The sequence below is a fragment of the Ammodytes marinus genome (genome assembly GCF_949987685.1).
Source record: "Ammodytes marinus genome assembly, chromosome: 16".
In the NCBI taxonomy this organism is placed as follows: domain Eukaryota; kingdom Metazoa; phylum Chordata; class Actinopteri; order Uranoscopiformes; family Ammodytidae; genus Ammodytes; species Ammodytes marinus.
In genome coordinates this window covers 17,437,913-17,464,159 of record NC_137220.1, presented here as the reverse complement: position 1 = coordinate 17,464,159, position 26,247 = coordinate 17,437,913, and the positions used below count along the sequence as shown (strand labels likewise).

Sequence of the window (26,247 nt, the reverse complement as noted above, 5' to 3'; positions counted from 1 at the left end):
GAGAAGGGGAGAGAGGCAGATGTAAAGTGATAGTCAGGGAGGAGTTTGGGGGAAATTACAGTGCAGTTTTATTGTGTTTTCTCTGTTTTAGTAGAGCCATTTCACATTGATGGTTGATTGATTGGTGTGACACATCTACGACTGTGGCTATATGCGGCCCCCCAGTGAACAATGAGAAGAGAGAGGGGAGTTTTTTTGGAAAGGGTGAAATATTGAGCGGATCTGACTGGAGTGCTGCCAACGGCTAATTCTAGTGCAGGGAACACGGCTGTGTGTATCTGTGTGTGTGTGTGTGTGTGTGTGTGTGTGTGTGTGTGTGTGTGTGTGTGAAGACGGTCGAGGGGGAGGAAACAGAGAGAGAAATAGGGTGTGTGTGTGCGTGCGGGGTGTGACCGGCCAGCCTATCGGGTGTTAAGGGTCGAGCCATAGGGGCCCCCCCTTTGAATTCCTTTCATTCCTGGATCTCCTCTTAACCTTGCGACCATGTCTGCACATCAAGAGGAGGTCAGTATAGCGGACATCAACGCTCATTAATGTTACACTGCACTGAGCAACCCATAAAGCCATTGAAGCTGGCAGCTGTTAGCACGTTTTATCCCCTGAATCAAACAATTATGTGTGAATTTTAATATTTGAAGTTTTTGGGGATATTCCAAAAAATCTGGCTGGCTGTTTTCACCACATGCAGGTGGTAATACTGTCAAAAAAAGCTTTCTTCTCGAATTTTCTCAGAAATGACAATGTGTATGGCCTCCCAACGGCGGGACAGATGTTGGCAAGCGACTTCCCTGCTTGAAGTGTCCCCGGAGCAAGACACTCAAACTCTTGCCGCTTGACCGTTCACTGTGACATCCCTTGACGAAAACAGAATTTCTTTTGTGGCCATGTTAATACGTAGCATATGCTGTTAAGATTATAACCAGAGGTGTGGCCTTCATCTGGGTCATCATGAAAACACATTGCATATGGTGCATTTAAATAAGATGAATATGAAGCAAAAGGCTTGCATAAAGGTTTAAAAAACATTCATATCAGCCAATGTGGTCATGTAGCTACAGGCTAATCACATTCCCAAACAGGCATGCAGAGCCTAGGGTGGTGTCCAAAGTATTTGATCTAAAAAAACAAGAAGATGTGGGCGCCCAGGTGACTCACTGGTAGAGTGCGTACCATTAAGGCCAAGTCCTTGTCGCAGCGGACCTGTGTTCCAGTCCGACCCGGGCGGTTTACTGCATGGCTTCCCCATTTCAACCACGTGCTTGATCTTTCAAAAACAAAGATGTGCATCTAAAGGGCAGTACTCAAGCTTGTCTAGAGGTACCATTTTACTCTAGTTTGTACTTCCCTATTACTAAGGGAATCCAGTGTACTTTTTATTGAACTACAATATTGATATATACTGTGAGTCTGTGACAAAAGCTGAATCGCTGCCACAACCATGGCGTAGTCTCTGGGAACTAGATTTCTCTTAACCTAGGAAAAGACATAAGAACGGGTCAGTGACAACCCTAGAGCAGAATGAATATGAGTCAATGAAATGTTGGGGAACGAGAGGTCATTTTAATACCCTCTTGCCTATCACATTTGTTTACTTCATACCTGCCGAATGTGGCGTGTGTGGCGACAGAGACAATGAACCAGAGCTGACTGTAGCGTTGAAACCTAGAACCCAGTGATATAGGACAGTGCACTGGAGGACTATAGTGGAGGGTGGGGGAAAATAACGCAACAGAGAAGGATGCGCTGATGAGTGAAGGGCTGAGCGCTAGTGATTGTGCTGATTTGCCACTGAGAGTTGTGGATGGCTGGCTAGCCATGTGGCCAGGCTGCGTGGATAATGGCTTCCTTTAAAAACCTGCTAAAGAGGCATTTTCACTCATGAGGGGCTTTTTGGATAGCATTTTGTGTTTATGCTATTACTTTTAGTTTGGTGTTGTTTACGCTGCTGTGGTGTCAGGGTTGGTGCATCCTTTCATTATAAACATTTATTTTTGAAAAACAATAATATACAAATGTATAATATGTGGGGGGAAAAGTCTCCCTGGTATATTGTGGGAATGATTTTTTGTGATTATGGTGCTTGTAATATCAAGCTACCTCAACTAATATGAGTCTAACATAATGATAATTGTCTGATACAGATGAGGTCTAAAGAGGAGGCAGATTTTTATCCATTAAACAAAATTACAGTATTTGTTCCTCAGATTTAATTTCCCAGATTTATTCTTATTAAATATGCATTGCCTTTTTAGTAGTGCAAGGAATATTAATATCTTTACTTAGGTTAAAGGGGCAATGTCATACTCTAAATATACCCCACTATGAATACCACTTAAAGGTGTAATCAGCGATTCTGGAGAACTCTTGATGTCAAAATCAGTGACTGTTGTGCGTCCTAACTACGGTGGGCCCACCTTGTTTACATACCCATAGTTTACAGAGCCTATACGCTGTGTATTAACACCAAATTTCTTTTCAGCGCATATGGACAGGTAGTAGATTTGTGAGGAGATATTCACACATTTTGACAAAAAGTGATCTTGACAAAAAGCATTCTCCAGAATCGCTTACTCCACCTTTAAGTCATCTGGCAATCGTAGTGGAGAGTCAAGTGCAATATTTGACTCTGAGGTGTGATTAAGTATGTACTGTATAAAGCTGCATAGAAGGAAATACTCAAGTAAAGTACAAGTACCTCTGATTTGTATATACTGTACTTGATGTTACGTTCCATCACTGTGTCTGTCCCTGAGAGATTGTGCACAGAAAGTCAGTGAAAAAAACACAAGTAGAAGCAAACAGAATTGGAAAAACATGTACCCTCATCTCCAGTTTGATGACTTTATTTCACTAGCGTACTGAGACAGGCACAAAAGGAGATGGTGTGGAAGGAAATACCAATCATTTTGAATATAAGAACCATTGAATGCCTGTCAAAGCTACATTTCAGACCCTAGTTATGACACATGAAGTACTGATCTTTTGCATAGTGTTTGGGTTTCACTGTGACAAGATAAAAAAACAATGCATGACAGATGAGCCCAGGTGAAATTGTTTACCACATCTCTCCATGAGCATCACATTTTAAAATACCCTCTCAACCTTTCTACTGCCGGGCACTTTCACCCAGCTGCGAGCAAGAAGGTGTGTGTGTGTGTGTGTGTGTGTGTGTGTGTGTGTGTGTGTGTGTGTGTGTGTGTGTGTGTGTGTGTGTGTGTGTGTGTGTGTGTGTGTGTGTGTGTGTGTGTGTGTGTGTGTGTGTGTGTGTGTGTGTGTGTGTGTGTGTGTGTGTGCACTCAACAAATAAATCTAACCTCAAAGCCGTTAAGGTGGTAATGCGTCTAAACCTTGGGTCAGGCAATCACAACAGGCAGTGGTGCATTGATGTATGGTACAAAACACACATGCATGCACACACACACACACACACACACACACACACACACACACACACACACACACACACACACACACACACACACACACACACACACACACACACACAAACCCTGCTTCTCCCAAGCGGCCGTTTGTGTTTTTGTTTTGCTCTCACTCTGTCTGCTATGTGGAAACGGCTGCAAAGCAAAAAATTTAAAATTAATTATGTCCTTTGATACATGATACGCTGTGGGAATTCATATGCCAAATGAAGCTCAGCTTGCGATATTATGGGCTTCAGCTACACTGAAGTTGAAGAGGGGGCACAGAGGGAGGGGGAAAGAGGACACACGCTTTTAGAGCAGTTGTACAGTGCAGCAAACCGGTTCATATGACCACAAATGTTTAAAGCTGACATTTTGCATCCAAACCTATTGACGTCAGCGTAGCTACAGGTGCAACATTAGAGGAAAACTCACATAACTAACCATGTCAGTGGCAGAAATCAAAGTTACACTGCTCATGTGTTATAATCTAACAAAGATGGGTCACTAACAACAGCATTTGCATTCATTGCCTCCATATGTGACCTGTATTTGTTACACAACTGATTAGAATATCGGGTGGAGGGGCACCCTTAGCTCAGTTGGTAGGGCGTCCCACCCCGGGCCGGGCCCAGCAGCATACCCGGGTTCGATTCCCGCCCGCGGTCGTTCTCTGCATGTCATTCCCCTCTCTGCCCCATTTCATCTCTGTCTCTTCACACTATCAAATAAAGCATGAAAAATGCCAAAAAAGCTCTTTAAAAAAATAATAATATCGGGTGGAATATACCTCAATCTATACATACAGAGTTACTTATCACACACACACACACACGCATACACTCTCTTTAACAACATTGTTACTGCTTATCATAAGTTATTCCATGGAAGAGCCATGTGTTCAAGGGCACAGTCGATTGAATGACCCACCGGGGAGCGACGCAGCCACGTTCACGGGCCGTTCCGCTCCCTCTGCTCTACTGTGTTTCATGACTGCCGCTTTTCTATTTCCTTTATTGTTAAGCCGCGGCGGCGCTTTCTCATCATCGCCCAGTGACAGGTGTTTAGAGGCCAGTGATAAAAACGTGGGCCCCCCACCCCCATCCCCCTCGGCTCTTGCCTTCCCAAAAATGCAGAGGGCCAAATAAATCCGACATTTTTATAGTGAGGTCCAAATGAAGTATTGTGTTCTTGTGTGTCCGGGTGCACGCCCGCCTAAAGAAACAAACTGATGATGAGGTGGGAGTTTTGATGATTTTTTCATTGCGGAGAAAAGCATTCAGGTATGAGGTGGTGAAGAAAACTATTTATTAAAAATGTCAAATAAGAAAAATAAGAAAATTAAACAAAGCAGCAACAAACAGATATTCCAATGCATCACAAAGGGACTATCCACCGACGTGTCTACGGGCGTATGTGCTGATTTCACCTCCATTGTTGGGGATGCTGCTATTCTCACCTCACATTAGAAAGCGCTGGTGTTATTTAGAAAAGGCACTGTGGCTTGTTGAGCTAACACCCTCCTCCTCCTCCTCCTCCTCCTCCACCGCCACGCTTTAATCTGAACCCCAAAAATAAACCCTTTGATGCTGCGGCAGTCTAGAAAAATAAGACTTTGACCCTCTCAAAAAGCAAGTTTGAAACCAAATCAACAAGGAATTATCGTTTATGCCTTTTATTAGCTTCTGTGAAAATTAGGGCCTTTTCTTTTCGTGCCATATTGAGCCATTGAGTGTTGAATATTTGATCGCTGGCTTGTCGTTCCTTTAGTGTAGCCTGTATCTCTAATCTTCAGAACACACTCCAAGGCCAAAGTAATCTTTGGCTGTTGCACTCTAAAAAGCTATTAGCAACATATTTCCAGCAGCAAATCGCACACTTATAGCTGGCTGCTGCGGGCGTTCTTGCATCAGCCTGCAGGTATAATTTTACACATTTTACGTGTTGGAACTCCTACATCCAGATAAATTATCAAAAGGTTTTAAACAGCACGGTTTAAACGGTAAAGAACCCAGAGAAGCACTGCAGGCTGTCAGGTTAGTGTGTTTTAACTTTCTTGCTTGAACCAAAAACCAGTTTGTTGAATCAAATTGATGCATTTCTGGTCTTACCACTTTTCCTAAAAAAATTCAAAAAATATTCTTTCATATTCTACAATACTGGAGAACACTTGTCAAAATCAGTGAATATCTCCTCACAAACTGGTGTGCGCTAAAATCTGGTGTTATGACACAGCCTAGGCTCTGTAAACTGGTATGTAAACAAAGGGGGCTCACCATAACTAGTAACATGTCCATTTACAGAGCTTAGGCTGAGTAATTACACTAGATTTTTTTTAGCAGTGCACACACAGTATGGACAGGTAGCGGATTGTGAAGAAATATTCACTGATTTTGACAGAGTGTTTTTGAGTTGCTGATTCCCCCTTCAATATTGTTCAATGTGTTGACATGTACAAAGATTCTCAGCCTTACAAAAAGGGTCACGTCATATGGACAGTTTTATAAGTACTTAATCAAGTTCCATAGTTACAGTAATTACTAGTTGAATGCATACTTCACCTAGTTGAATGTATACTTCACCATACTTCTGCTGAACTACACTTAGGATACTCTTTCCTATCATATGTTTTCCTGACGACTACTTGTGAGTTTGGAGATAGAGGTTTGAAATGTAAAGCATATGATAAGATAGGGTATGATGTATATTTAAATGCTAAATTACAGTGTGTAATGTAATGAAAATGTGCTTCCTCCTGAGCAGCTACAACATTAGCAGTAACAATAATCAAATAAATCCTTTCTGCCACATATACATTTTTGCACATTTGATACTTACTTCTGTACTTGTTCTTTCCTTGAAATATGAAGGCACAACTACAATATGTTTTTACAATGACTCATTTTAAAATATCAAAATAATTCTCCCACAGATTTCAGTTTCAGCATATACATAGAGAGTGGTGTGTCATTTTTTTAATAGGCATGATGGCCCATTGAGGCAGCTTGGATCAGTTGTGTTATGATTGTGACTCCACACCACACCTCAGTGCAGCAGAGGGTGTAAGACGGATTGCTGCAGAGCCCTGAAACTTCCTGAGCTCAACTGTTGCTGCAGTGGCTCCGCAACACCTATTACCAACATCCGCCTCTCCCTGTTCCAGTTCCTCCCTCTCCTTCACTACAACCTATTATTTCTCCTCCTATTTCTGTCACTTCATCTTCTTCTTCCTCTCATTCTCCACCGGGGCCTCATGTATGAAACATTGCACATGCCGCCAGATATATAAAAAGGTGTGCATGACAGATGGTCGGATTTAAAAACAAAATGATAAGAGCCTATATGATTTTGTTGCACAATCGCACTGAATGATCCTTGTTTGCATATTTAACATGACATTGAAGACCCTTTTAACCCACATACACAAAATCCTTATAACTTTGTTATTTGGGGAGTTAGGTAGAGAAACCCAACTTTGATATAATGTAGTGATTTTTACTATTTAGAACCAAGTTTCCAGAGGCTTTAAATAAAATAAAATGAATAATAATGATAATAACAAATAAATTAAAATCATCAATATGCTTCATAAAAACCAAAACTAAAGTGAAATATCGAAAGCATCATTTTCCATGCTCACACACTGTCCCTCTCTACCCAGCTACTTACATAAAGCGTCGGACTTGCGACAGCACAACTTGCAGTTGCATCCTCTCCGCTCCACTCAGCTTTGACTTTAATGACTTTAATGACATCTAAAAGCTGTGCCTCCTTTTCCTCGTCCTACTTTTTCTATGAGGGATATTTATATCATGATTTCCATCAGCCAAGCCAACACAGCCAGTACACCCACATTTGAACACGTACTTGCAGGGTCCCTTAAACAACATAAGAAGCGGAAGCCCCATCTTTCGCTTTAAGTTTGAAAAGAAGATAAAACAAGAAATGAAGAGTGGTTACTTCACAACGAGAGGTTATTTTCGAGTGGGGCTGTGGGCTGTTGTCACATGTTGTCACTTCTGACTTTGTGAAATTAGGATGCACTGTTAGTTAGTGGGTGGCTTTATTTTTGGTGTGTGTGAATGTATTCCCCTATATTTCTAGTCTAACAATGTTTTGCTAACTCTTTCTGTGAGCGGTTGGCTAAATTGTGTGTCTGCTGCTCGCCTCCCAGTGCCTGTGTTAGTTTGCCTGTGTGTTTGTTTGTGTGCATATACTGTACTGTAGTTTACGTGGAGTTTGGGAACAGGCCGTTCAACTTTCTTGCCTCGTTTTCACTCCAGTGATCCTGGTAATGGTCTTGTCCCAATGTGGATTGACGCGGGCTCCAAGTCGCCCTGACAGAAAATCAACCGCTTACATGTAGCTGTTTGCTGGAGCATGCACAGAAGCAAGCGTTCTCAGTCTCTGTGTACTTAGTGTGGCTGGTCATGTCTCATTCTCCTACTCCTCGAACTCACAGCTGACTCTATCTATCTATCTATCTATCTATCTATCTATCTATCTATCTATCTATCTATCTATCTATCTATCTATCTATCTATCTATCTATCTATCTATCTATCTATCTATCTATCTATCTATCTATCTATCTATCTATCTATCTATCTATCTATCCCCATTTTTATTCATCGCCACCTCACCACTCTCAGCTATTTTGCATAACCTTCATCATTTTACAATCTGCCCTTCAACCTTCTGTTTCTTTTTCATCTATTCATATATTTCTGTTGGAGGGGGGAATACTAAAACATTTCATTCCGGTAGAATCTGCTCTCACCTGAAGCAAGTAAATTAGCAATATGTTATTGTAAAAGCTGATGTGGACTACACACCAATAAGCTAGCCAGATGTGAACATGCTAGCGCTAGTAGCAGAGCTGTTTTCTCTGTGTTGTGCTATTAACAACATGGCCCACCAAGAGTGAAGCTAGAAATGTGCTTATCTACAGCAGGCTTGTTAGCTCGTCGCTAACGGCTATTCAAAACCCTTATTTGAAAGACAGACTCTTGTCAAAAAAACGTCTGTAAACGGTTCCTACAGAGGAGATTAAATTAAAGTGGGTGGTGAAAGATTAGCTTCCTCAATTTTGGACTCACCAATCCTCGGTAACTGATATATTTATTATAAAACTCGTCTTAGGCTCTCTCTCTCTCTCTCCCTCCCCGTGTGCACATTATCCCTCCCGTTTCATCTTACACTTTAATCACTCTTCTCATTATCAAGCCTGAAAATCATGACAGCACATTTGCCGATGAATTAGGGAAACACATAAGAGAAGTAAATTATTAAACACAGACCTCCAAGCCGACACGTTTTGCTGAGTGTGCTTTTGGTGTGTCTTCTCCCGTGCCTTTTCTCTCTCCCCCTGACCCCCCCCGCTCCCATCATCCTCTGCTCCATACCAGGCTCTTCCCCCTCTCAGTAATCACCTCACACCTCTTTTCTTTTTAACACCATCGCATCTACAGGAAAAGCCTAAACTTAACACGCAGATTAAACAAGAGAAAAAGATCCATCTCCCTTTACCATCCGTCCTATCTCCTCCCTACTCTCTCTCTCCCCATTCCTTTTCCTTTAGAGTCCCAAAAATAATTACCTGCGAGTTGGTATCGCTCAAACCACCGTACATCTTTCGGCATTGTGCGCAGGAGAGCAGAGATGAAATGAGATTGCGGATGGAGGGAAACTCAAGAAAGGGGTGGAACAGGACGGCAGTATTCACTTCTTTATTTTTGCTCTCTCCTTTCATGCCATACCATCATCCTCTTTTTGCTTTTCATACGCGTATATGCTGGTACTCGTGTCATATTCCACTGTTGGTCTCTCTTTGTCTCTGTTTTGTTCCCTTTATATATTGTTCCTTCCTTCTGTCTCGCAAGCCTCATTTCTTTCTCACACTGATCCCTGTTATTTTACAAATAACTTTTTGGGGGGCATAAAAGAATAATATATATGTAGCCAGTAAGGCAAACAGATCATCATGTAATCATTAAATTAATTGACATGTTCTTTTAGACAGTTATCATTCAAAATGGTTACATTGCTTCTCACCAGCAAAAGTGCATGCACACACACACACACACACACACAAACACAAACATACATATTAACCTATAAAGAAACAATAACACACACAAACCTGTTGCGACAGGCTGCGGAGTTCAGTGCCGATTTATGTTGAGACCAATCTCGCCGAGTAGTTTCTCACCTTTCGATTCTAAAAACTATTCATCTTCCTCTCGTACCGATCCAGAGATAGAGAGAGAAGTGGTTCTAAAAGAAAGTTGAAAGTTTCAGTCCAATGAGATAGTGATCTGTCATACATACATCTGCCCTGTATGACATTGTTTTGGAGAAATATTTATTCTTATTCTCTAATTTGCTCATTTTAATATGTTTACATGGAAAGATAAAAAAGATTTGTTCTCCCCCTTTTTCCACAATGTATGCTAAAGCAGGTTACACTTAGCCTGGCTACGCCCCGCCCGCCTACTTCCGGCCAAATTTCATTTTCCCTTCAGTAGTCAGTCTGGGTGTACAGCGCATTTCCCAGATTCTCCGGAGAATCTACAATCGTCCAATCAGCGAACAGAGCGAGTGGCTGAGAACGCTCCAGTTTCAGTTGAATGCTGCGTTCCTTTATGCTCGGAAGATGGAGATTTCCGACTTGGTAGTTCCGAGTTCCGACCTGTCTGTGTTCCAGTGCATCTGCTCACGAAAGTATGGACGCCTAAAACCTTTCTCGTCCAAATAACTAAACGTTAGGCTCTAACAAGTTACTGTTGCCAGGTACCGGTAGATTCATTGACTACAATATGTAGTGAAGTCGGAAATTTCCGATGACCAAACGTGATGCGATTGGTTGGCTAATCCAGAGTGGTACTGGGCAGATCCAATAGTTTTAAACTTCGACAGACACCTGCCTCCAAGTGAGTGAACGTGTGCCAATTACAGCACTTCCAGACCTTCTGTACAAATGAAATGAAGTACGATGGTCTGGTTGGACCAGGCTAGGTTACACTCACCTTGGACTGTTCTTTTTAACGAGATGAAATTCATGACAGACTTTTGCAGTAAACAAAGAAAACATACCATATAATCGAAATGTTCTGAGTGTTTTCAGCAGAGTTCAAGTTCCGTAAATGCAATGATACAGTCCAGTGTCAAAATAGATAATTTACTGTTATACAGTAGCATTAAATATGTATTATATTATCGTAAAACCATTTGTGTCTGCTTCAGACTGGATTTCCTTGCTATGTAGTGTATGTTGCTGGTGTTCCACAGCCAGTGATTAAGGATTTTTTTTCTCTGTATGTTAGGGGTGTAACATGTCCTATGATTGATGAACCTGCAGGGGTTCAGGGCCTATAGTCAGTACCAACACTTTATCATTGTATCTTCTGTTCGACTCCCTTTAAACCCTCCACCCACTTTCAACCTTGTCCACAAACACACTATGGGCATGTACCCACACATAGCTGACCAAATACATTGGTTTTACTGGGTTTTGCTTTCCCCTGCCATAACAAAATGTGTCTGTCCGTCTACTTTTGCGCTGATGTTAAAGCCATACTGTGTTGATAGTTGAAAGTAAATGGAATTGGTTCAGTTTAATCTTACTTTATTTGTGCATTTTCAACTTGGACAGCTGTCACCAGATTTTAAACACACACAACAATGTGTCAGCTTAAGTGTTTTCATCACATCAAAACACTTGACAAAAGCCTTTGTGATTTACAGAAGCCGCGGCAAAAGTGCATGTATACGCTATGTGTACTTGAGCAGGATTGTATTAGCTCTGCGCACTCTGGATTAGTAACAGTGTTTGGGCTATAATGAAAATCAATCAGGATTCAGAGCCCGCAGATACAACACATGACCCTTTCATAGTACACAAGGGATACTGCAGAGCCAAAAGTAAAGTATGCAATTCAAAATGTTACCTGCATCTTTCTGAGTACTTTGGAAGCCTCCAATCATCACTGGAGACATTCCCAGTTTTTCTTATACTAATATTGTCAACTCCTTTCCAATGTTTACTTTAACTTTTGCCAAAGGTTTCAGATGAAGCATGCATTTTTGTAACAAACTGCATTATAAGTTGTACAAGATAATTGGTGAGAAAAATTGTGATGGCCTTTTGTAAAAATGCAACAGATTTGATTCCTAACCAGGAGACTGCACAGTTTTAGAGGTCCGCATCAAGGGTTCTCTCAGGGACAAAATGTGCCATTAGTCCGCATATGATTTGCGCCGCACACACACACACACTTGCCCACTCACCATTTGGCAGCGTCGAAACAGTCGATATGTGCACTCTAATTATACCGATGCTGTATCAACATCAGCATGACGCAACGCTGACACTGGGAAGCTATAGTCATCACTGTGAATGGAAGAAAAAAAGGAAGAATGAAAGAAAGAAAGAATGAAAGATTCCGACGTCTTACCCTTGAGCTGGAAGGGGAAAACAATATAATACTCCCCGTGGGCTGCTGTGAAATAACACACGGTCAATGGAAAATGACAGGGAAGCTGAGATTTCTCATCCCTACATGACAGCCATGATGGTCAAAACACGTCTCCGCTCATCCATCCACTCCTCCCTCTCTCCTGTCATCTCTCTCCATCACCTTCCCCCCCCATTTTACCCTTCCTGCCCTGCATCCGTTTTCCTGTTTTTACCTCGTCTTCCTCATAAAACGCCAGACTCCCCGCCGGGTATCAAACCCCATATTACTCAATAAAATGTCGGCACTGAATCGCCTGGGTTTTGTTTCGGTGATATTTATATACAGCTGCGACTGTAGATATATGCCTCTAAGTCAGTGACCATATTGTGTCCTCCATGTTTTAAACACATTGTCGAAATGTCGAAATTAAATACTTTAACCTGCTGTGAAGGGCTTAACCGATAGACTCTGTGGCTGGCAGGTTGCTCCAAGCGTTGTAAAAACAGAAACATTAAAGGCTATTTGTACTGCAGATTCCTGGTCTGTGTTGACATCCAAAAGGCCAACAATGGAGGGCAGAAGGGCTGTGCAAAGGAACGTAATCCGGGAGTTTTGTCTGGGGTAAACTAAGGGTAACAGTATTTAAGACATTTAAAAAGAGTAGGCCAATAAACGCTCCGTATACTATGCAGTAGCATGCATTATTGGGAATTATACTCTCCTATAGAATTAATTTGGCCGATCACTTTAAACCAGTGCTGTTGCCAAGAGATAAGTGTTTTCAAAAGGTCTTATTGATCAAACATTATACATTAAAAGAATTATTCTTTATCTTACCTGTATTTGGGAGATAGATAGTAATGCTCCACTAAAAATGTTTCAACTTCAGTTCCCACAATGGTTTGAGGGATGTAAACATACTGCTGCCATGCGTTCCATGAGTTATTCTGTTGGCCACAACTTCATCCTTGTTTTATATTAAATGTTTTCTATTTCACCATTAGGTTATTAACTGAAGTACATTCTTCTTTGTTATTATGGAACCACACCATCGTCACACCAATGAATAACAACTGTTAAAGGTGGAGTCAGCAATTCTGGAGAATGCTTGTTAGTCGAAATCCCTTTTTGTCAAAATCAGTTAATATCTCCTCATGATCTACTACCTGTCCGAACTGAGTGTGCACTGGGAAAAGAACAGTGTTAATAAAAACAGCATATAGGCTCTGTAAATATGCATCTTGCTATACGGTTGGCCCCTTTGTTTACATACCATTTGTTTACATATCAGTTTACAGAGCCTAGGCTATGTATGACAAGCCTTGTATCCCAGCTCTCAGCAGCACTGGTTAAACCATACAGAATCCTCACACTCCTTACAAAAGTAGAGCACTCGTTTAGGCACAGAAACACGGTTGCATAACACAGGACAACAGAAGAGTGAGAGAGAGTCTGGGGTAAACAGAAACAGAACACTTCAGACGGAATAATAGGAAGTGAAAAGACAGTGCCGATAAATAAGTAGATGGAAAGAGAATGCGAAGAAGAGAAAATGACTACGTCTAGTTGATTTAGCCTTTATTATCGTGAATACATGCCGATAAAGATAGTTTCTCGGTTGTCCCACAGCGCAGATCTGGTTGTGACTTAATCTAAATTCAACACAGAAGTTGATAACGCTTTCTACAATCTCATAAAGTAAAAAGAAGAAGAAAAAAAACGACCGCATGATTACATAGTACAGCATCCAATAGACAGCAATCCTGGTTTTTAATTGGATTTCGTTTTCTTTTTGTACTTAACAGTTTTCCATAGATTTCTGTTTGTGAAGCACTATTAAAACGTGTAGGGACATTTACATTCCAGCCACGTGCCTCCTGTCCTCCTCCCCACTTTTGTACAAATGAGTGTGATAAATCTTAAAAACGTGGGTCAGGATCGCTGTGTATGCTGCATGCATATACTGTATAGTGGCAGAAGGGCAGTAGCAGATGTGCACTGCTTTTCAGTTGGGAAACAGTTAGGTTAGTACTTCCAACTCTGGCTGAAATGGCCACCCTGTGCACCCAAGACATACGTTGACGAGAGTTTAATATTCTCTCATGCCATATACACTGGCAGCTACTGGAAAATGCTCTACAAGTTTTTGTGTCCATTTAGTCTTTTTTGTTGAATTTTTTCTTGGTATCACTGCTGCCATTAATCAATATTAGGTTTTGGTGTAAGACCTCCAACAATGATTGCTTCAACAGTTCATTATTCAATATTGCTCTACAAGGTATACATTTTTTTGTTTAAAGGGCACATGTTTTCACCATAGATAGTATATTAAAATGGATGTAGCATCCGGGCTGACCTCAGTTATTCACACGGCATCCAATAATCCTGGTTTATGCGCGATCTTGTGAGATTTTTACTCCGCCTCACTCCTCTTGCTGAAAAAGGGAATCAACGTCACGTAGGGCGGAGAGAGATACGCCTATCGAGCTGACGTATACCTCGGAGGGAAAGTGAGGAACAATGGGCGGAGAGCTGTCACTCAAGAGATTGCGCTAATACATTTTAACCTCAAAAAGAATAAAAACTAGCCTGCTAGAAAAAAAATTCACCCCCCTCAGTGTTGTCATGGATATATAACCTAAACATACAGACTAGAATGGTTTTTTGGACCAGGCTGTAAATAGGTTTAATAAGACTGTGAAAACGGCCTGTTTAACAAGTGAGTCAAAGAAAAATTGCTCAGTCTTGGCACCAACCCCCAGTGGCCACCGGAAGGTACTACAATGTGTGTCACTTCCTTATTCGATGCTGGTAAAAATCACTGAGGTTGGGGCTTGGTTTTCACTGGCTATTTAGGCTTTACAGTAGTGTGTGTGTGCATGTGTGCGTTGTTTTGAACCAGTTTGTCATTTACATATGCATTCTGACTGAGGCTCCTACACACTCAAAAACACACAGCTGGATACACAGCACAAGATAACATTTATCACAGGTACCAAGATACACCTGACAAGAAATATGCACACAAATATATTGTACATACAGTATATTGTAGTTTGTAGACACACCACACGGATGCAATTCAAACACACACACACACACACACACACACACACACACACACACACACACACACACACACACACACACACACACACACACACAAACTGTATGCATTTTGAAGAACCATGTATTAAGGTAATTTTGTACAGCATCAGCTATGAATGTATAGTGTGTGTATGTATGTGTGTGTGTGTGTGTGTGTGTGTGTGTGTGTGTGTGTGTGTGTGTGTGTGTGTGTGTGTGTGTGTGTGTGTGTGTGTGTGTGTGTGTGTGTGTGTTTGCTGTACCGTTATTGGAATTTGTGGGTTTGTGGTACAGGCATGCATTTACACATGCACAAAACCACTCAGCAGATAATAGAGCACCTTCTTCTGGTCCCATCCCCTCTTTCTCCGCCTTTCTGTCTGTCTGTCTGTCTGTCTGTGTCCCCCCCATCCATCTCGCCCGCCGTCTTCCCTCTAAGTGATGACTATCCTGCCAGCTTAGCTCATGCTAATATCTCCAGCCATTAGGTGGATTTATGGCCCTGCTTCCTCTGTTGGGAGCAGAAAAAGGAACCTTTTGTAAGGCTTCCAATCAATGCTCGTTCTCCTCCCTTCGTCTGCCTGACCTGCTTTCACGAGGTTCTTTTTTTTATTTTATTTTTTATGCCAGCAACATGTCACGCATGCACACAGTCATTTGAATAATGACAAAAATAATCTCCGTTCAACAAGCGACCAAGGCTTATTACAGATATGCAAAATGTTATATAGTACATCCATATATATATATATAATATATTTTGTAGAATAGAATGTCAACGAATGAGATAATGGCGGAAATGACGACGATGAGTGATTCTTATATTAAACAATTGTTAGAAGCCATCTGGGGTATGACGTGTTGGACTCTTAGGGTGTATTCACACATGCCATGTTTAGTTCGGTTGAAACGAACTCAGGTGCACTTCCGCCTTCGGTGCGCATCTTTCAGACATGTGTGAATACAGCAATCGCACTCGGGGGCGGACCAAACAAACGCTCCGAGACCCAGCTGAAGAGGTGGTCTCGATGCGCTTCAAAACGCACTCTGCTGCAGTTCGTTTGTGTTGTGAATTTGGCCGGACTCGATCCGACCCAATTGCAGGAAGCACTGCGCCTTTTCTTTTTTAATAAATCGCCATCAGCTTCACACTATGGGATAGTGTTGTTGTCGCCATTGTTAGGAAGATTAGTTGTGGTTTGACCGGGAGCCCCGAGCGAAAATATTACAGTTGATAATGACCCGTACACATGCTGATATGTTCAGCGATCAGATGGAGAGGAGCGTCTCCCGTAGCCTACAGTGCCAACAGGTTCACACTGCGCTTTGCATGAAGTGTGTGTGTTTTTATTTTTCTTCCCAACGGGACCGTCAATACTGTCCCCGTGTCAGTTAAGAGCTGAACTGCGCCGAACTGACATCAAGCTGATACACAGCTTAATCAGCTGTGTTTCAGCTTGAGCCTATTCTTCACGAGAGCTGCGCGTCCAGCAGCAAAAATACAGTAAAACTGATGTTTCACATCGTAGGCTACAAGCCACATAAAGTTGCATTGATATGGGGCTACATATTATGAAACAACAACAATAATTTTATGTTTTTCTTCTTTATTTATAGGCTAGATGTAGGCCTTTTTATTATTTTTAACCCCATATTATATCAATGATAAATTTGCAGTTTTTACTTCGTTCTTCCTAGCTCTCTCCACCCCAGAATGTCTGTCCAATGAATGAATGAATGATCTCAAATCATGTGGTTTTGCTTCGTAATGCTGGTTCACTTACAAAAGGGGCAATATGAAAGTGGACCACACCAAAAAAAAAAAATCTAAATTCTATTTGGTCTGGACTAAAGCAAGTGAACTAACAGACTTTCCATGTGTGAATACACCCTTAAAAGCGCGCATGCCAACTATTCCTTGAACATGGACCTCTTTCTTATCATGCACTGTTTTATAAGCTCCATAGATCAGCCCCTAGCAAACAAAGGACAGAACCCAATTTGAAGTTGAAAAGTAACCACAAATCACCTGAGATTAATCCACTGTTAAATGATAGACTTCTTCATGTCTTTTCTAGTGACCTGTTGGCAACAATGTGTGAACTCAGTCCAGGAATCACATTTAGCTGTATTTTTTTTCTCTTTTCACATCTTATAGTTGATCCATTTAAAGACCTGCGTGTGTAACCAGTAAGTTATAAAGCATCAACACACTCAGCATAGAGAGAGGGGTGGATAGGGTTTTTTGAGGAGAAGCCACAAGTGTGCACGCTTTTTATATGTGTGTCTGTGAGTGTGTGTGTGTGTGTGTGTGTGTGTGTGTGTGTGTGTGTGTGTGTGTGTGTGTGTGTTTGTAAGTGAATCACAGGGCAGTTTGTCATGTTGCTGCTCCACAGCCCTGATCCAAGCTGACAGGTGAAGCTAAGCGCAGCTAAACAGCACACGTAACAGAGAGGAGGATGAAAAGGGGGGCAGTCAGGAGGCAACAGAGATAAGGACAAGGCCAATAGACAAAATAATAATAATACAGAGACTGGGAGAGAGTGTTTGTAGATGTGGAAAAAGAAGTTGGACATAAAACTGTGTGTCTGAGAAATAGAGGGAATGTGGGAGATAGTGGCTAGAGTTAGAGAGCCATTAAAAAGAGAAACCATGGAGGAAAACAAGAAAGCTGTGAGAGAGAAAGAGAGAGAGAGAGAATTTGAGCAAAAGAGAAGTCTTGGGAAAAAAAGGAAGGGATCAAGATTAGCTGGTGAAAGAAAATTGGTTAATTGGCATTTTATCAAACGAGTGAACAGAGCGAGTTAATTTTTCATACCATCGCTCCATTAATCTATCCCCTCCCTCCCTCCCTCCCTCCATCACTCCCACCCTCTTCTCATGTGTATCTCTCCTTTCTCTCTGCCTCTCCACTTCCCCCTCCAATGGCTGTTGTGGGCTTGAGAATCGATTGAATGCCACAAGATAACTCTGTCATCAGCTATTTTTCTTAATGAGAAACCTATCGTTTTGAGCTGATGAAATCAAAGTGAGTAATTGTTGTTGTCTGCTGACAGCACATATAGTAAGTGGTCCGGGGGCAAAAGACAGAAAGCGGAAAAGATATAGAATAGAGGCAGAACCGATTTCCGAAAAGCAAATCCAGAGCCAACAAAACTCTTTCCAGCATAAGTGAAATATTTCCGAATCCTGCCTTTTTTTTTAAAGTGACAGGAGAAACGAAGACAAGCGGGACACTTTGAGGGTACAATAAGGGTACATCAATTAGCTGTTAGTCAATGCTATATGGGCATTAACTAAGCATTACATAACAGTTGTGCTTTGCACTAATGCTTAATTAAGGATTAGTTAACTGAGCATACAATTATAGCTAAGCATTAACAGTTGGTTATCGCTAATTAAGCATTAAGTAGACATGTATTAACTGTTAATGCCATTAACTGAAAGTTAATTACAGTAATGTACCCCTTATTGTAAAGTATTACCGACAAACGAACCCTGCCAAGTATGAAGTGAGAAGGGATATAGGGCGGAGGATGATTGCAGGCAGACATCTGATGTGAAAGTGGCACCATGTGAGACAGGCCGTTTCAGTACACTTCTGAGAAAAAAAGTGATGTATAAAACATGATATGCGGGAAGACGGAGGTTGAGCAAACGAATGGAGAGGAGGCACAGAGACGGAGAGAAATAAAGAGAAAGACAGAGTGTGTGATGTGTGTGTGTGTGTGTGGATGGAATTAGAAGAAGTCAAGTCGGACAGGTTGATAGATTGAAGTCATTGATGTGACCCACCCTGGAGATGTGCACTCACTCATGTAAGGGGGAGAAAAGCCCAGAGCCGACTTGGTGTACGTGTGCGAGCGTTGGAGGCTGTGTGTTTGATTTCATGACGAATGAGGAGCGAGAGTTGGCTGTGAGACTTGCTTATCCATTAGTATATTATGCCGCATTGTCACAGTGTCCTTGCACTCTCTGTAGGTGTGTGTGTGTGTGTGTGTGTGTGTGTGTGTGTGTGTGTGTGTGTGTGCGCGCGCCTGTGTGTGAGTGTGTGCCTTTAAACTCTGTGACAAACTACATATTGCGCATAGCTTTGATGTCTGTGTACAGGGCTGATCTTTGAGTTGAATGCAGTGTGAAGGGAAAATCTGTGCTTGAGTGAATGGGTGCTATGAGCTAAACGCAGGTTGACTCCTGGCTCCCACTTCTGATGCTGCTCTGCATTGCAAAGCTATTTATGCTGTTGCTTCCTGTTGCATTACATTGCATTGCATCAAATGTATCGCGCTGCGCCATTTAGATAGGCAATGAGGTGTAATGTTTCAACTGTGCGAGCGATACTGCTACAGTGATCAGACGAGAGGAAGGTAGTTATTTGGTGAACGACAAAAAGAGAGAAAAATAATATTTGTTGACATCAGTGTTGTAACCAATAGTATGCAGACTACATACAGTATCTCACAAAAGTGAGTACACCCCTCACATTTCTTCAAATATTTCATTATATCTTTCCATGCGACAACACTGAATAAATGACACTTTGATACAATGTCAAGTAGTCAGTGTACAGCTTGTATAACAGTGTAAATTTACTGTCCCCTCAAAATAACTCGACACACAGCCATTAATGTCTAAACTGTTGGCAACAAAAGTGAGTACACCCCTAATAAAAAATGTCCAAATTGGGCCCAAAGTGTCAATATTTTGTTTTGCCATCATTATTTTCTATCACTGCCTTAACCCTCTTGGGCATGTAGTTCACTAGAGCTTCACAGGTTGCAACTGGAATCCTCTTCTACCCATTCATGACGACATCAAGGAGCTGGTGGATATTAGAGTCCTTGCGCTCCTCCATCTCCCGTTTGAGGATGCCCCAAAGATGCTCAATAGGGTTTAAGACTGGAGACATGCTTGGCCAGTCCATAACCTTTACCCTCAGCTTCTTTAGCAAGCCAGTGGTCGTTCGGAGGTGTGTTTGGGGTCGTTATCATGTTGCAGTACTGCCCTGCGGCCCAGTTTATGAAGGGAGGGGATCATGCTCTGCTTCAGTATGTCACAGTACATGCTATAATTCAATGAACTGTAGATCCCCAGTGCTGGCAGCACTCATGCAGCCCCAGACCATGACACTCCAACCACCATGCTTGACTCTAGGCAAGACACACTTGTCTTTGTACTCCTCACCTGGTTGCCGCTCCACACTCTTAACACCATCTGAACCAAATAAATGTATTTTGGTCTCATCAGACCACAGGACATGGTTGCAGTAATCCATGTCCGTAGTCTGTTTGTCTTCAGCAAACTTTTTGTGGGGTTTCTTGTGCATCATCTTTAGAATAGGCTTCCTTCTGGGATGACAGCCATGCAGACCAGTATGATGCAGAGTGCGGCGTATGGTCTGAGCACTGACAGGTTGACCCCCCACCCCTTCAAGCCCTTCAGCAATGCTGGCAGCACTCATACGTCTATTTTCCAAAGCCAACCTCTGTGTACGACGCTGACCACGTGCACTCAACCTTCGTAAACTGGGCCGCAGGGTGGTATTGCAACATGATAACGACCCCAAACACACCTCCAAGACGACCAGTGGCTTGCTAAAAAAGCTGAGGGTAAAGGTTATGGCCTGGCCAAGCATGTCTCCAGACCTAAACCCTATTGAGCATCTTTGGGGCATCCTCAAACAGAAGGTGTAGGAGCGCAAGGTCTTTAATATCCACCAGCTCCTTGATGCTGTCATAAATGGGTGGAAGAGGGTTCCAGTTGCAACCTGTGAAGCTCTAGTGAACTACATGCCCAAGAGGGTTAAGGCAGTGCTGGAAAATAATGGTGGCCACACAAAATATTGACACTTTGGGCCCGATTTGTAAATTTTTTCTAAGGGGTGTACTCACTTTTGTTGCCAGCAGTTTAGACATTAATGGCTGTGTGTCGAGTTATTTTGAGGGGACAGTAAATTTACACTGTTATACAAGCTGTAGACTGACTACTTTACATTGTATCAAAGTGTCATTTCTTCAGTGTTGTCCCATGGAAATATATAAAGAAAAATGTGAAGAAATGTGAGGGGTGTACTCACTTTTGTGAGATACTGTAGACAGAACTGATGTGACTCAATGGTGTTTTGTCCCCCCAACAGAGCCTGCAAGGCAGCGCTGCCTGGAAGGCCCTATTCCTTACCATTACCCTAACCCTAACCGCAGGCTGCCTTGAAGGCTCCGTTGAGGGGACAAAACACCAAACACATCTGAAGTGAATGTTTTCTGGGGTAAATAGTATTTGATCCACAAACTGGCTGAATCAATGTATTGATAACTCTCAATAAAAACAACAACAAAAAAACATAGGCAACATAACATATATAAATATGATGTACATATAGAAGAAAAGATCATTGAAAAATAAACAAATTGTCAATTGTTTTCAGTCTGTTTGCTAATTCTGTTTGCTGGCGGGCTTTCCATACCTCAACAGGGATAGGATGTCAGTGTCGTTAGCTAAGCACAAAGTAAAACTAGCAAGTTGATAAATTAGGCCAAATGAACACATCTCGTCTTTTGAATCTGTACGCAAAAAAGTGTAAAAATAACGCATTGTGTTCCATATATAAACATATGTAGTTTCTTAAAGTAAGCAGTTCAAGTCAACAAAAACACCACAAAAAAAAACTAATTGAGTAAAAATTCAAAATTCTGTAAGATGCAAGAAAGAACCTGAAAGAGGGATCTGTAGTCAAGCATTAGGCATTCCTAAGTGTCTATGCAAACGTTTTGCATGTTAATAGTTCCAGTGCTGGCTAACCAGCTGCACCCCCTTAGCCACATGAAGCACCAATCTGGTAGAAGCAGAACTGCCACATCCTGCTGCAGCTGCATCCACAACAAGCAGTTAACATTTGCCATCCATCCATCTTGTTGTGTGAATGAATTGTGTGAGTCTGCTTGCGTCTCACCTTCCCAAACCAAGCAACAGCAACAGCACCCTGGGGGGGCAGACGACCATCATGCGATAGCCACGTGTGCACGCCTGTGGCTATGATCCAAGGTCACTTAATTCCAGTGTTCACACAACGCTAACATTTACCGAAGGCCTGTCATGGTGCGCCGATGATAGAGTGCTGTAGTATTGCTAATTCATCACTGGCGCCCTGACCGTGACATATTTACAGTACAAGACATGCATTGGTTGTGTGTTGGGAGCAAGTGGGTGCATTCATAAGAAAGGGCGTAAAAGGGTGAATTGATCTCAGTGTCCGTGTGAAAGGGATGGATGGTTGGGATGTTGACCCCCGGGGGCTGAATAGCAAGGGCTGCTTTCAGGAAACTTTTAGAACAAATGCACTGCTTTATTTGCTACAGTTGGTTTAAGCCACAGTTTCAACACGTTTACCATTCCAGTTGTGGAAACTATTGTCAACAAAAAGAATAAAATAACTTAAGGACACGTGTGTGCTGGTCCTCAAAAATGTATCTACATCTATTTATCTATCCATCTATCTATAAAGCAAGAAACGTCTGTCTGTCCGTCTGTCTGTGTTCCTGTGGCTCGCATATCTCTCTGAGTTTTAGTCTGAACGGCCTGAGCTTCCAGATATTGCTTGTGCACGGCACGAAGGTGTGCATCCTTCATTTTGAAGTTTTTTGGACCAAATATGTAGAAGTTATCATATTTTATATCATGCTGGTAATGAATACATGCTCGCCTCACACTGAAGAAGGCCACAGTGACGGGGGAGCTTGAAGTAATCCCCAACTAAACCCCGCCTCCCTCTGATTTGATTGGCTGCTGCGACCAAAGCTTGCATTGACGAGCGGGACACACACAGCAGACAAAGCCTGTTGTTACTTCCTCATTCAATGCACCCAACTTTCCAAACAAAACGTTCTAAAACCTTTCCGCAGACATCACCAATTCCTCAAACCTGTCCGTGTTAGTGTTAAAGATTGCACAGTACGCTATTTTCACTGTTATACAGTTAATCCCGCAACAGTTAATTCCAGTTAGCATGTCAATAGCGTTTTCCATGTAAACACGATTGCTTCCACATGTTTTAAATTCGTCAGAAACTCACACCTAAACGAGCTACAGACTATTTAAGATGCAAAAATTCCCTTCATTTTGGTTGCAAAAATACACACTGCTGCCTTTAAACTGCAATTACCAATAAAAAAATGTTTTACCTGCTTTGCCTTTAAAAAAATTGAGGATTATATTATTTAATTAAATATTAAAGATAGACCAAAAGTGACATTGATGATCATGAGCCATGCGACAGTGTGATGGCAGTGACACTGCCTATGTGTAGGCTTTCTGTGTCCCTCTTTCATAGACGGGTTACATTTAAGCATGTATAAGTTAATACCTGCTTCCTACGGGCACTACACTAGTAGGTTTAAAGTCAAAACAGACACATGCTTGTTTGAATAGAGAAGTTCACACATGTATAAATGACATACTCTATTATATTCTATTCTATTGAGATACACTGTAATGATTTCTTCTGCAGGTTTCACCAATAAGTGATTTGAGCTGTTTAGAGAGTGACAGATATCTGATCAGAGATCAATGGAATTATGTCTATATCGTTGTATTGATGGATTATGGTTCTATTATAGCGTAATGAATACCTGTACGTTATCAATAACGTCAAAGGCTTCACAGGATGCTAGATATCCTGTTGATGGTGTGTGTGTGTGTGCGTCTGTGTGTGTATTCATGCATGGGTTATGTGTGCGTCACACCGATGAATGTTTGAGAACAAATCCCTGGAGGAGAATGAATGTGTGCGTGTGTGTGTGTGTGTGTGTGTGTGTGTGTGTGTGTGTGTGTGTGTGTGTGTGTGTGTGTGTGTGTGTGTTTGGTTGTTTCTAAAATAAAGATGGGCCAAAAATAATGAGTGCAGGCGATGACTCAGAGGTTGACATATGGTATTTTCTGTGACATCACATTCAGCAGCACCCTGGCCTCGGTACTGAGATCCTGCCAGCAACTGGTGCAGGCGGCTCCCTGCACACTGGCTTTGAACGGCTTCATTTGTATCAATATTTTACTGCTCTGTCAGGCAGGCTAATACATTCACACCATGCAGAAAAAACCTGTGAAATCTGGTTCACCCTTCTTTTTTTTTACATCACCACTGTATCGTTTTCAGTGAACACCATTGACTGGCAATTTAAAGTGACGCTATAATTTAGGCTTCTTATTATCAGACATGAGAAAAAATGATAGATAAATCAGCTTCTGTGTAGAAAGAGGACATAATATTAATTGATATGATTTAGTTAGTCCCTCCAAAAAAAGTCAATTCATGTATCAAAAAACAAGTCATTTCTATTAACACTTACATTTCAGTGAATATCTTTTCACAATCTAACTGCTACCTGTCCTTATTTTGTGTGTGCGCTGACATAGAGGCTGTTGTTAATACACAGCCTAGGCTTCGTAAAGTGGTATTTATACAAAGGCTATGTAAACAAAGGGGGCCCACCGTGCCCCCGATGGGACTGACAATATCTTTTGGTCAGACAGAGTATTTAAAGCCCTCTTCTACAACAAGGGTGTCAACTAACAGATGGTTAATAGATTAAACAGGTCTCAGGGGTTTTATTGTGGTCAGCCACCATAAACGTTAGAATAGTTTAAACAACTGTTTTGTCAGCACATTCTTAGAGGAAAGGCACATGTGTTAAACTGATGTGATATACATAATATGAAAAACAGATCAATTAGATAGTTACAAATACATCTGCCCTCACACACCGTAACTAGCAACACCTCTGTGCAGTCACAGTACGGACAGGTATAGCGGATTGTGACAATATATTCACTTTTGACAAAAAGTGATTTTGACAACAAACATGATCCAGAATAACTGACTAGACCTATGCATGATCTAATAAGCAATTACAGTGAACAACTGGAGCAAGGCAGTCTTAAAGCTCATTTTGGATTCAATAAAGAAATTATTATTCATCATGAAGGCTGTCCATGACCTTAGACAAATGTGTATTTGTGAATATTATAGATTCGTATTATTACTTTGTAATAAAATATTCCTATGTGAGGTAACACACATGTTAACACACTCATCTAAGTGGATAAGAGACTACGCATGAGCCCAAACAGGGCGCTCACATAGCAGGCACTCAGCCATGCCAAGGGACATTATTTGGCAGCTGTCAGCTCTGATAGAGTATAGCTGGGTGGGAGACAGATCCAGGCTCTGTACCAAGCCTACAAGGGTGCACTATCTGGCAGCTACGGCATATGTGTGTGTCTACTGTGCAGTGTATGTGTGCACGCACGTACAAGCGTGCAAATGTTTTATGTGTTGGAGGGACTGGTGTATCAGACCCCCTCGGAGATAGTGCATGCCACCACTTGTGCCACTACAGTGTCCATTTAGCCTATACTATCCACGAGTGGGAATCTGGCCTTGTTTATCTGTTTGTTTGTCTGTGTGTGTGTGTGTGTGTGTGTGTGTGTGTGTGTGTGTGATGTCTCCCTCTGACAGCAGTGGTGGGAGAAGATGCAGTGAATTACTGATGAAGAGAGACTTCAAGTGTTAGCTCTGTCATTTCATGACACCAAAAACAAAAGGAGGGAATGAGATATGCAGGAACAGCACACACACACACACACACACACACACACACACACACACACACACACACACACACACACACACACACAGAAACACACACACACACTGTATTGCGTCTGTATATTTATTTTCTGCCATATACTCTTACTTTCAAAGGCTTCATTTTGCATTGTAGTTCAACACACCCATGTAGAAACAATATTTTTGGAACAATAGCTATGAACTACATCTTCATTTATAACACAAACTCTTCAAATAACATATTTTTCAAAGCTGCACAACTGTCAATTGCAAACCAATATTAGTACAGAAATCATACTTAATCCTATTACTGGTGAAGTACTTTCCTGTAAGCATTAAAGCAAAACGCTCAAGGAAGAATATAATATTCAATAAGTAGCTGGGAAATGAGCTAATTTGGTCAAAAGGCCCTAGTGAATAAAGCTGTTTTTGTTTATCTGTTTTGGCGTTTCACATTTCTTATTGATGGCGAAAAAACGTAAAACAGGACAGAGAGAAAACAGCCCCCGCAAGGTCATAAACTCGCATGCACCCTTCTGCCTCGCTCATTTAAAATTCCCTTTTTCGCTACGCCGGAGGATCTTTTTCAAAATTATTGGTTACCAGCACACACACACACACACATGCACACACACGTGCATGCACAAACACACACACA

General features: G+C 41.7%; 1 protein-coding gene across 1 annotated transcript in view; it reads left to right on the top strand.

Moving 5' to 3' along the window:
• LOC307263143 (protein shisa-8-like) overlaps positions 1–26,247 on the top strand; it is a gene marked incomplete at both ends in the record, with an annotated part of 87,925 nt that overhangs the window by 1,451 nt on the left and 60,227 nt on the right. The gene's annotated exons all lie outside the window — the stretch shown is intronic.